The sequence below is a fragment of the Corythoichthys intestinalis genome, chromosome 4 (genome assembly GCF_030265065.1).
Source record: "Corythoichthys intestinalis isolate RoL2023-P3 chromosome 4, ASM3026506v1, whole genome shotgun sequence".
NCBI classification, from domain to species: Eukaryota; Metazoa; Chordata; class Actinopteri; order Syngnathiformes; family Syngnathidae; genus Corythoichthys; species Corythoichthys intestinalis.
The window spans coordinates 43712288-43724752 of NC_080398.1; the positions used below are offsets into that span (position 1 = coordinate 43712288).

The 12465-nt window shown below is 39.4% G+C and overlaps 1 long non-coding RNA gene across 1 annotated transcript; it reads right to left on the minus strand.

Annotated features, from left to right (window-relative positions):
* Window positions 1-2226: 2226 nt before the first annotated feature.
* LOC130915225 (uncharacterized) lies at window positions 2227-3926 on the minus strand. The gene is made up of 5 exons (XR_009063069.1): window positions 3843-3926; window positions 3239-3305; window positions 3041-3123; window positions 2458-2503; window positions 2227-2323 (listed from the first exon to the last, which is right to left on the minus strand). It is a non-coding gene; the product is annotated as an uncharacterized LOC130915225 (long non-coding RNA).
* Window positions 3927-12465: the final 8539 nt, after the last annotated feature.

Here is a 12465-nt window from a genome sequence, read left to right on the forward strand (position 1 = left end):
TACATTGGCATGGATTCTAGAGTTTACATACAAACACACACCTCCACCTCTTCTACCAAGTCTGTTCTTGTAATATAATTTATAGCCCTGCAGGTGAAGACCATCAATGTATGACCTATCACTTAGCCAGGTTTCACTGCAAGCAATCAAATCAAAGCTGCACCCTGTAATGGACAATAGAGAGATTAATTGATCATGGTGTTTGGTGAGGCTTCTGATATTAAAATGAATTGCAGAAAAGTTGTTGCTATCATTAAGGTATTTCAATTGTTCAGGGTTGTACTGTTTGCAAGTAATATTAACATTATCATCATAGCAGTGTTGAGTATCTCCATCGTTGTTATCAAAGTTATCCATACCCATTTAAGTACAGTTCTTCATTTAGCACTACAGGGAAAGTATTCAAACATAAAATAGATAAACATAAGCATGCCCACGAGCACATGGATAGCCATGCATGGGCGTCTATTTTCATACAGTTGCATTCACACTCATTCATACTAAAGACCCATCCGCTCATGTGAAATATAGATTGACACATATGTATCATTATAATCTCAAACGATCACTCGTCATCCACAATATTGTAAAAGGGAAAAAAAAAAACGTCGCTATGCATAAGAATTTATATTCATTTTCATTTTGAAACAACCCAGAATCATTTCATGAGAGAAAAAGAAGAAAAGAGAAAAAAAAAAGAAAGAAAGAAAGATAAGCCACCAACAAATTGTATGATTGTTAGTGATTATGGCATTATAGTTCTGAAGCCACAGACCCTTCAATTTGGGATCACTAAAAGTTCACTACCAAACAGACTACCGTAATAAACTAATGAGTCGACAAAAGGGAAAACAAAACAGGCTGTCGTTTATAGCTGTAATATTTGATCTCTTGACCAGCCGTTTTTTCGTTTTTTTTTTCCCCCTTCCCTTCCCCCTTTCCTCCCTCCTCTCGCTCTCCTTTTTATGTTAATGTTTTAATGTACTTTCTGGCCTCGGTAACTGATGAGAGGTGTATCCTACCTCCTTCCTTCGGTTTGATGAAAAGCCTAGCCGGGTACAGCAGAGTTGGCTTTAATCCAAATCTGTACAGCCGTGACATCACCTCGCTGTATTCTTTGCGTTGTTCCACGATCTCCGGCGGGTAATCCTCATATACGGCGATAGGATATGACTGGAACATTAACTTGCCTCTTTTTGCTCGGGCTTCTCGGATGATCTTGTCCTTCACCTGGTACTTGTGGAGCCGAATGATGACAGGTCGGGGTCTCTGCCCCGGCTGTGGTTTGGCGGAGAAAGTACGATGGGCCCTGTCGCACTCAGGCTGAGTATCCAGCACACCTCCAAACACTTCGGCTAGCATCTTGGAAAAAAACGACGGTCGGTAGCAGCTGTCCCTCGATGGATTCGGGTAAACCCAACACCCTGTTGTTGTTCCGACGACTGCGGGCTTCTAGGTCAGTGATTTTTGCGAGTAACTTAGCATTGCTGTCACTCAGCACGGAACATCTGGCTTCCAGAGCTGTCAGTCGTGAATCTTGTTCAGTGGTGTTTCTTTCGAGGTCGCCAATCTTCACCGAGTGTTCAGTGACAGTAGCATGAATACAGTCTAGCTTGTGTTCAAGCTTCGCTAGCGTCTCTTTAAAGTCAACTGAGAGGGCATGGCGATTTTCCTCCAGGAGGCCCGCTATAGACGCCAAAGTCAAAGTACCGCTGTCGTCTGCAGGTGCTGGATCGAGTGTTTCCTGTTTACCTTTACTAGACGCGGATTTAGGAGGCATGTTTCAGCGTAAATCTCCCAGGAAATGTTGGATAAGTTATATCAGCAAGTAATGTTCAATCCACACCAATGGGTCCTCATAGAGTAGCATAGATAGCAGCAGGGCTGGACTGGGACAAAAAATCGGCCCGGGCATTTTGAGCCGAGACCGGCCCACCAGGTATTGATGGAAAGACAATTAAGCCTATGAATGAAAACAAACTTTCTTGTGACAATGCTTTCACGCTGTCTTGTTGGTGTATATACACTTTAACATAGACATAAACATACACCATCCTTCCAGTCCCAATATTCTATACAGTACTTAGCGGATATCAAAAGGCTGCATGGTCTAGTTAACCTCCTGAACAATGTACAACGTATGATGGGATCCTGAAATTAGGACAGGGATTAATACGGAATAGAGGTGAGACATGATCATTGATGAATGTATTAAAATGAATAAATGACAGATTTAGTGATTTTTTTCATAGACTATTTATTTACTGCATCAGTAAAACTGCAAATAAATATATCCACAGAATAGGCCCTCAAACACGGAGACCTTTAAAAAGTGAAAGGAGACAGAGGAAGATAAGTGATAAAGAATAACACTTTATGGACTTGTATGATCACAGTACTGGTTTCTAGAAAAAATCTGGGAAAATAGTTGCATCATATACTCCATATAGTACTTACTTAGGGCAAACTCCTGAACAAACAATGAACAAAGTATGATGGGATCCTGAAAGATAGGGCACAGAGTTGAAATGAATATTAAAATGTGTAAATTACAGACTGTAACTATAAAAACACAGAGCACAGACCTGTTTGTATGTCTGTACCCTCATCTGTTACCTCACTGTCAAAAAAATGTGATAAGCCCCTATTTTTCTCATGTACTGGATCACAGTACCCAGAATATTGGCAGAATTAAAATCATAATGTGTCATTTCATAGCAACTACCATGGCCATGTCCTGTATTTTTTTTTTTTTTTTTTTTACAAGCAATCTGGGCAATTTTCTTGGAGTTGCATACACATATGCTGAAAATCGCCCTATCCTGCAATGATAAAGAATCCTTCCAAAAAAATCCTGGATCAAGACAGTGATCCGGATCACCTCTAAATCTAAATTGAATCATCTCTTCCTTGTCCCAGAGTGGACATTTCCTGAAAATTTCATTAAGATCCGTCCATAACTTTTTGAATTGTACCGTACACAAACAAACCAACTTAGCAGAAGTAATTAAGTGATATTTTCACAGACTAATGTACTTACCATATCAATAAACAGTAACCTTGAACCTCCACTGCAGCAACACTTTGCACAGCAACACCAAATGCTTCCTCAAACATGGGAACCTTCAAAGTGAAAGGAGACAGAGGTGAAAAAGAATGTCACCTGATGGACTTGCTCTGATGATCACAGTGCTGGTATTTTTACTCAGTTGAATCATGTATTCTATACAGTACTTACTTAGAGGAATCCAAAAGTCTGCATGGTCAAGTGAACCTCCTGAACAAACATAGAACATGATGGGATCCTGAAAAAAGGACAGAGAGGAACAGAGATGAGATGAATATCAAAATGTGACCACGGCAGCCTTCCAAATGGAGTGATCGACTTATCATAAATATGGTTTAACTTTGCCAATTGAGACCACTCATAAACTGTCATATAGTTGAGATTTCGCACTTTTGACAGAAGTTTGAATGGAAACTAAAAGGCTAGATCTTGCCTGTGTTGTCTTACAAAAAAAAAGTTATGTGCTCGGACGCGCCGGCGCGTCCGCTTGACCTTATAAAGTTTTTAACTACCTAACAAATAGAGATAATACTTAACTAAATTAATAAAATAAAGTTACTTAAGCACTAACATAATTACAACTAGAATAGCATCATAGAAACCGTCCATTAGAGAAACCCCATCATGTTAGTTTGCATGCACAGCTAGCTACATTGCTTAACGGCCTAATTATAACTACTGGCGGTGTTAAGAGTTAGCGAGCGCAATGAAAATAAACTACACCCACGCTTAATTCATATCTGAACCAGATAGACTGCAGTTCAACACTTCTTACCTGAAGTTCAGATTCCCCTCCACTCGGACCGCCGGCGGCCGCGGGTCTCTCCTCCTGCCTCCCCTTCCCCTCATCCACCTGACGGCCACCCCCGCCATCGTAACCTGCGGTTGCTGCTGTCACTGAAGAGGAAGCTCCACCACCGCCAAACATCTGTGTTATTTTAACACATTTAGCAGCATCCGCATGAAGGGCTTGTCTCTTTCTATCTCTATTTTTTTCCGCGCCTCCTTTCCTTTTCTTGTAGTTATCCATTTTGTTTATCTCCTCTCTCTCTATGTCTGATTAATGTATATCTGATACCTCTGATCAAGAGGGAGGGGGCATCGGCCCTCGTTTGTAATTGGTCCAGCCCATAACCAATCTTGACTGATGGGCCGATCTACCAGTTTTGTGTACCAATGTGATTAATGCCGTTAGGTAAAAAAAAAAAAAAAAATTCAGGACCGGCCCAAAATCGCCATCGGCCCACCGGGCAAATGCCCGGTATGCCCGATGGCCAGTCCAGCAGTGGATAGCAGTCTTTGTGGAAGTGAAGCACACCGTGCGGCTACGCGTCAACCATCTTGCCTCTCCGATCAATGACGGACAAGAAAACTGAGTTCCAAACGATCCATATATCACGTGATCGTTTAAAAAGTGATTCACCAAGTACTCTCTGGAAAGTCCTTGCTGAGTTGTTTTACGTTGATTTTCACAGGCCACCTCATTATTCATGTGACTACTTAAAGAAATGGTGATTTTTCCAAAATAGTCTATTAATGGGTCTATCGTATTCCTCGTTGAATACTCTATAAGAAAAATATAACATATATGCATCTAAAATAATCCTAAACAATTTTATTAGCAAATGTAATACTCATTTCAGTACGTAGTCCACCAATCAGTGGTTTTTACGGAATAATTTGAATTTGGTGGGTCATAGGGCCAATCTGACTACTGATTTCACACAAAGGTATATACAGTGGGGCAAATAAGTATTTAGTCAACCACTAATTGTGCAAGTTCTCCCACTTGAAAATATTAGAGAGGCCTGTAATTGTCAACATGGGTAAACCTCAACCTCAATAGTGTTGTTCTGGTCTGAATTCGATTATTTTTGTGTCAAGTTTTTGGCCTAATATGGTCATGTAGTATGTTATAGTACAGTATAATAATAACAGTTCATATAGATGAAGTTGTGCTGAGAAAAAATATCAGGCTTTGTTAGCAGTTACTCACAATGTTACTCATAACTTTAGTATTATTTTCAACGAATATATTTTTACCTGTACTTTTTTGGATGACTAATTTTACTTTTAGTTCAACAATATTATTTAGAAGTAATGCTACTCGAGTAAAATGTTTGGCTTCTCTACCTACCTCTGCATATAGTTAACTCTTTGGCTGCCATTAACAGCAATACGGTCGCTTACAGCCATCCCAATTAAAATAGATTCGGCATGTATTGCCACCAATAGGTGTTTTCATTATCACCATCTTTTAGTAACTATCACAACACCTACTCTTTGACCTAGGCTAGCAGTAAATGAGCAAAGCTAATGATAACTTGAATATATAACTCTCCTCGAAAGGGTTATTTAATGTTTTGCTGTGATTTGGACTAGGAGAGTCAGTCAAAATTAATTTGACATCTCTCACGGTCAATAGAGCTATTGGCAAATACAGTACGCCACTCTGCTGTATCCGGAACAGTGTTTTCACAGATTACTTAAAAAAGTAATTTAATTACTGATTACCGATTACGCCTCAAAAGGTAATCTAGTTCCTTTACTCATTACTTTGTTATCAAAGTAACTAAGTTACTTTAAAAGTAATTTATCGGTTACTTTTTACCATTTTTTTCTGCTTTGCTACCTCAACACCTAATGGCAATAATTCTGAACTTCCCTTTTATAATAAAGACCTGGCTGTTAAAATGTTGTCTATAAAAGTTGTAACGCAATAAAACAATCAACAAAAATGAACGAAAGTATCCTGTAAAGTATTTCATAATGGGTCCAAATTATTTTTCGACCAGATCATGTGACTAGCACCTTAGAGACGGACCTTTGCTTTGCTTAACCAAAACTACACCTGAGGAGGCTAGATGGATGTTTAGAATTTCTTTAAACTAGGGTTGTCAAAATTATCGCGTTAACGCGCGGTAATTAATTTTTTAAATTAATCACGTTAAAATATTTGACGCAATTAACGCATATGTCCCTCTGAGACAGTATTCTGCCTTTTGGTAAGTTTTACAGCAAGGCTTTTTTTGCTGTCTGACAGCGAACTCTTGTGGTCGCTTTGCGACATGGTTTATTGTGTTCTTGCCAGTTCAATATGGCTGCACGACGTCTCAGGCTGACGCCTACATTGTAATATTGTGCTTATATGATCCTTGGACAAGATTTGTCCGTAAGTATGGTTGTTGTAAAGAATGTACATATTATGTTAGTAAGCGAAATGTTATATTTTTTGTATGAGACGCTTTTTGTTTAGGTTTAGTGAACCTGTATAGTGTGCTAAGCTAACGTTGTTGCTAATGCAATGCTTGTGTACTTTTTTTTGTAGTTTTACAACGGTCTAAAGAGGACAATGGTTTGAGGCCATTTTATTAATAAATCAGATGAAAAAGGAAGAAGTCTGATTATTAAGGCGTCGTTCACTAGCTGTCTAGCTTTGGAAAAAGTAGACGCTTCGGAGTGAGGACAGCATAGACAGATTTAAATGACAGTAGAGTGAAATGCCCATTACAGTCCTTATGTACCGTAGGTTGAATGTATATATCCATCTTGTGTCTTATCTTTCCATTCCAACAATTTATTTTACAGAATATATATATAATTTACAGAAAAATATGGCATATTTTATAGATGGTTTGAATTGCGATTAATTGCGATTAATTACGATTAATTAATTTTTAAGATGTAATTAACTCAATTAAAAATTTTAATCGTTTGACAGCCCTACTTTAAACCTAAGCTTTCAAAAGCTTCAACAACTGAGCTTGAACCGACGATTTAACAAGAACAGTGTCAAGATGTATTTACTGTATATACGGTACAGGCCAAAAGTTTGGACACACCTCATTCAATGCAATACAAATGATGGTCCCAACCCAATTGAAAAGGCAACAAATTCCACTTATGTACCCTGATAAGGCATACCTGTGAAGTGAAAACCTTTTCAAGTGTCTGCATCTTGAAGCTCATTGAGAGAGTGTCTAACCCTGATAAGGCATACCTCTGAAGCAGGGGTGAAAGTGGACTAGAACGAGCCGGAACGGAGTTCCGTTATGAGTTTATTAGGCGGAACCACCCGCCTAATAAACTCAGTTTAATTGTTTCAGTGTCCCAAAGATGAATTTATACGTCTATTATGTTTTTTTTTCACAAGACACATCTCTAGGTTCTGATTCAACTTAGCTCCAAAGCACAAAGCTGAAAATCCATTTTAAAGCAATAAAACTGGCCACTGGAGGGCAGTAGCGCATTTGGTAAGACCCGCAACCCGATTCAATGGAACGAACGGCTGGCCGCACGGCCGGGGCGCCGGCGGAAGACGACCGAATGAACGTGCAGGATGCCAGGCGTCGGACGACCAACCAGAACGACCGGGACCACCAGTGCAGCGGACGATGCCATTGAGTCCGTGCTGCTCGCCGAGCAGAGACAGGCGGTGATGAGGGAAAAGTTTACCCCGGCTGTCACAGCCACAACAGCGTCATCTCTCAGTTAGTTAAGCAAGGGCGTAGGTTTGCAAAGGGACGGTAGGGACATAACACTACCAACTTTTTAGGATGCTTAAATTGTCCCCCACAATCTTTAAGCAACTTTATTTGCATTTTATAATGACTTCAGTCGTATAGGTCATTTAGGCTATGTTCATACTACAGGTCTTAATGCACAAATCCGATTTTTTGTCATATCCGTTTTCTTGGCGTGCCCGTTCAGACTGCCTTTATCCATTGAGACCGTTCAAGTATTACGCTTGCGCACTAATTCGCAGTCCGTCACCCGCTAAGAAAGAAGACCCGCATGCGCAGAACCATCAAAACAAATGACAGACGTCATCCGTCATTCCAGGGATATCATATTTTGCTTTTCAAAAGGTGGACACAAATAACAGACATAAATAATCCCCGTTTAGGCAAATATTCAAAGTTTATATGAATCGATAGCATGCACGCACTGTCCGTGCACGTCACACACACATACGGGCAGTTTGTCCCGACTCTCGGCCGTGGAGGCAATGTTGAAATATTGCTCACTTGGAACAGAGAGAAAACTGAGCATTCTCAGGCTTATCCTCAACCCATTTTTATTTTTTATGACTGTTGTCAAGCTCAGCTCTTCCTCAAAAGCCGTGTTCACTGCAAGCTAGGCGCTAATAACGCACAGGTGCATCGATACGGTAACGACTCTCTCGCTATTTGATGACGTAATTGCTGCATTAAATCCGATTTGCGGGACTGGACAGTACAGACCGCCGCGACAGTCTGGAAAAATGTGGCCCAGATCGGATTTAGACCACATACGAAAGTGACCCAGATCGGATTTGAAATGGTCCCGTTCTATGCGACTTGTCACGTTCAGACCGTCAAGTTAATGCCTCACTCGAGTCGGAAAAACACGAAAAAATCGGATTCGTGCATTAAGACCTGTAGTATGAACGTAGCCTTAGATTGTCTTCCCCTATCTTAAAAAGATAGAACAGACCATTATTATGTGAATTATTTTCATTATGTTCAGACTTACATTTACCCCTTTTGATTTGCTGAATGTGCCAGTCCATTTTTTTTTGCCTTAAACGCACGTTTGATTGGCTGATGAGTTATACAACATGTCGACAACATGCCTCCTAAGCTCCCTTCGAAGAGGAGGAATATTAGACTTTTGGGGGGGTTTTGGGCTAGAAGCTCGAGCAGCCACTGCAAGTAATATAAAAAGATGTTAATGTAGTGGAGGTGGGGAACATACCACAAATTTTGCTACTGAAAATCCAACGTGCATCACAGGTAGCATAACATTAAACTGTGAATTTTCTAACCTGCAAAACTCGAGTTGGGAGCTGCTTGGAGAGAAGTGTCCTCCTATATGTGTTTTTTACTTTTAACATTAATTAAACTGTGAGGAATGTAGAGAAACGAGGTTTATTCCCTTCTTCCCAATTGTCATTTTTATTTTATTTATGTGGTCTTAAAGCAGCCCAAAGGAGCTTTCATTCTTTGTTGAGTTTGGCTGTGCTTGTGGAAAAAAGCAGTGGTGTTTTACCTGAAGGAAGGCTGTATTTTTATCTATTTTTGTTATTCCCTGACTAAGAGTTTTTTTTTTTCAGTCATACCGGTATTTAATTTCTTTATTTAGATGGACAATGTTGAGTGGTCCTAAGAAAGTGTTTTTTTGTTTGTTTTTGCATTCCTGGATAGTTAATTGGTTATTAACAAATTTGTATTTATTGTGTATGTTCATAAAATGAAAGTTATGTGCAAATATTGCAATTTAAATTTGCTAATAAAATACAGACATTTATCCTGGAAATTTTCAAAATGTTTCTTTCGTTGCTTTGGAAAACAAAGAGTTGGAATCGAACGATGTATCACTTGCACCAATACACAGGAAAGTTAGTATAAGTCAATACAGATTTATTTTGTATTGACCATTTAGGCTCTCAATTAGGCTCATATTCATGAGAAATGTAGCCCAATCTGTTTGGTCTTATTAACATCCCATCCCCAGCAAAAAGTGTACATGCAAGTTATGCTGTTATATCGTCCCTACCAATGTTGAGACCAAACCTACGCCCTTGTAGTTATGTGTAAATAAATTGTTTGCTATCAAAAGCTCTATTTGTCTTGTTGTTTATGTTATTTTGTAAAAGGAAAACATTATTCAGATGTTTGGGATGTAACTAAAGCAAAAAAATAGCTGTGTTAAAGTCAAAGTTATGTTTGAAATGTATGCTTTCACAAAAAGCTCAATTTCTCAGTTTTTTTTTTGTCATCAGAAATTGGAAAATTGCGCAGACTAAGCAATTGTCTAATGCTGATATCTAAAGAATGGAAAAAGATATGATCTAACTTTTTTTTTCCTGCTGAAAGAAGAGAGTCTAATCTTTCTTTTGGTGTGTTCCATGTTTTTAGCAATAGACCAGAATTTTCTGTTGGCCTTGCAAAATCAGTCAAAATCCAGTAAAACGGCCGGGAGCGAAGTGGATTGCACCGGTGAAAATGGCTGGTAGAGAATGAGTTAAGATAAAGGAAAGAATTAATGAAGTTTATTTTATTTTAATCTTCCATGTTAATGTGCACTTTGGACTTATTTTTGTTCATTAATGTGAGGCTACTTATTTATTTCCTTATAATTAAAAAAAAGTCTGCTTTGTCTTCAAAATATATTCCATTTCACTGTGCATAATGTATGTTATTTGTACTTATTTTTTTGTTAATGTATCTTACTTATATCTCTATTATTTAAAAAAGGCCATGTTTACATCATCTTCCATTTTAAAGTGCATTCTATGTTGCTGAATAGTTAAAATTGAGGTTTTGCTTTTAGATTTGAAGAAATGAGGGGAAAATAAAAATTAAAAGGAGTTTTAGATGGAATTTTGTAAATCAGTGAAAAAGTACCATTTTGAATGGAAATCAGTTTCTCATTTATGCCTTTTTCCAGTGTAATGCAGTAGCCTAATGCATGTGTTAAACCTTTCATGCATTCATTTTCTGAGCCGCTAATCCTCACGAGGGTCACGGGGGCGCTGGAGACATTCCCAGCTAACTATGGGCAATATGCGGGGTACACCCTGAATCAGTTGCCAGCCAATCGCAGGGCACAAGGAGACGAACAACCATTTGCGCACACAGTCATACTTAGGGACAATTTAGAGCGTTCGAACAGCCTACCATGCATGTTTTTGTGATGTGGGGGGAAACCGGAGTACCCAGAAAACCCACGCAGGCACAGGGAGAACATGCAATCTCCACACAGGAAGGCCGGAGCCCGGGATTGAATCCTTGATTTTTTTGCATTTCGCTGGTTTTAGGAGTTTTGACAACCAACCATCAACATGTTTTGCCTCTTTTCCTCCCACAAAAGTCAAACTCAAACTACCTATAAAATGTACGTAAAGGCTAGTTACAAACTGTAGAAGTGCTGTTTGTCTCGTTACCTTTAGGCATTGGTTCAAGTCGTGTCGCACTGTGCTGTAATTCCAAGTCGTTCCTTGAATTCGATGTGGAGGTTTTAGTGTTGACAGTGTTTTTGAGCCAGCGTAAAGTTTGCAACGTATTTTTGTCATCTTGCCTGGACAAAAATGTGAAGTAATGGCTGTCTTTCCAGTGAGAAATTGCAGCCGTTTGTGGTATCTTTCCTGCCTCTTTCATTGTTCGCGTCCTGACGAGGTAGCTAGGCTATGTGATTAAGGCCGCAGACTCTCAGCGCTCACTCGGCATGGTAATACGCGTGACCTGTTTTTTTTTTTTTTGTCCTCCGCTGAGAAAATGCAACAAGTTATGTAACAGCAAACTCAAGAGCAACATTTTCTACATGCTGAATAAGTGTACAGTATAATAATGTTACATGATGCATGAACAACGAAATGCGAACGTGGCCGGTATGTTAAAGGGTATGTCAACCTCTGAGGAAATGTTAATATTCTATCATTTATCCATAAACGCATGCCTTTTGTATTCATATCATGCCACTTCATGTAATTACACACAAGAAAATGAGAGAAATTTGGATCGATTGTCAAGCTAAAACGACCGGCGCCCGAGATCTGGCAGATTGTGTGCGTGACGTCATTACAAGTGAGGGGAGAATTAGGGGTGTTTTCAGCTGTTTATGCTGTTGCATTGTGTTCGTCCTGCTCTGCACATATTCCAGGTTCCCTTATGAAGAAACACCCCTCGTTGTCAATAAAAGAGAATTCAGAATTGACAGTGAGGGGTGTTTCTTCAACAAGAAAAAGGCTCAGTGCTTTAATACTGAATGGCGGCGATGATGGCAGACAATTTCTTTTCTAGTTTCAGAGACGAATCCGACGTAGAAGGAGGTAACGAATGTTCATCTAATGGTGACGAGGAGAGTTAGGAAGCTTTAAATGGTGTTTTGGGTTACCAATTTGAGCCCAAACGAACGCCAATGCAGCGTAATGAAACTGTCATTGAGGGGAGCAATGACACTGATGAAACATCGGCAGCAGATCGTGTAATATATTATATTATTGCTTTTATTTATAATTTATACATGTGTCCAGTCTTGTATCCAATGCGTGATATTTTTTTTAATTATAGAAAAGTACTCACTCTGGCCATTTCCGGCTTAGCAACTACCCTCCTTTGCTTTGCCTGGGATGGTGAGGTCGTCTCATCAGTGGCAGTCTTCGTCCTCTTTCTTCGTGTCTTGGGACATCTGCTTTGAGCAGCAATCTTTTAGTAAAACCCGATTTCACTTGTCCATAGTTCGAGAAGCTTTCAGGTGGAAAATGTATATCAAATAAAATTGTGCCGGCCGGAGGCTGCAAAATTAGCCCTCTTTGCACAGACGAACTTTACCCATTGTCTGCGTAGTCCAGCTCTTTTTTTCGCGTTCGGGAACTCATGGATACTATATTCCGATAAATAGCTATTTGTACACCA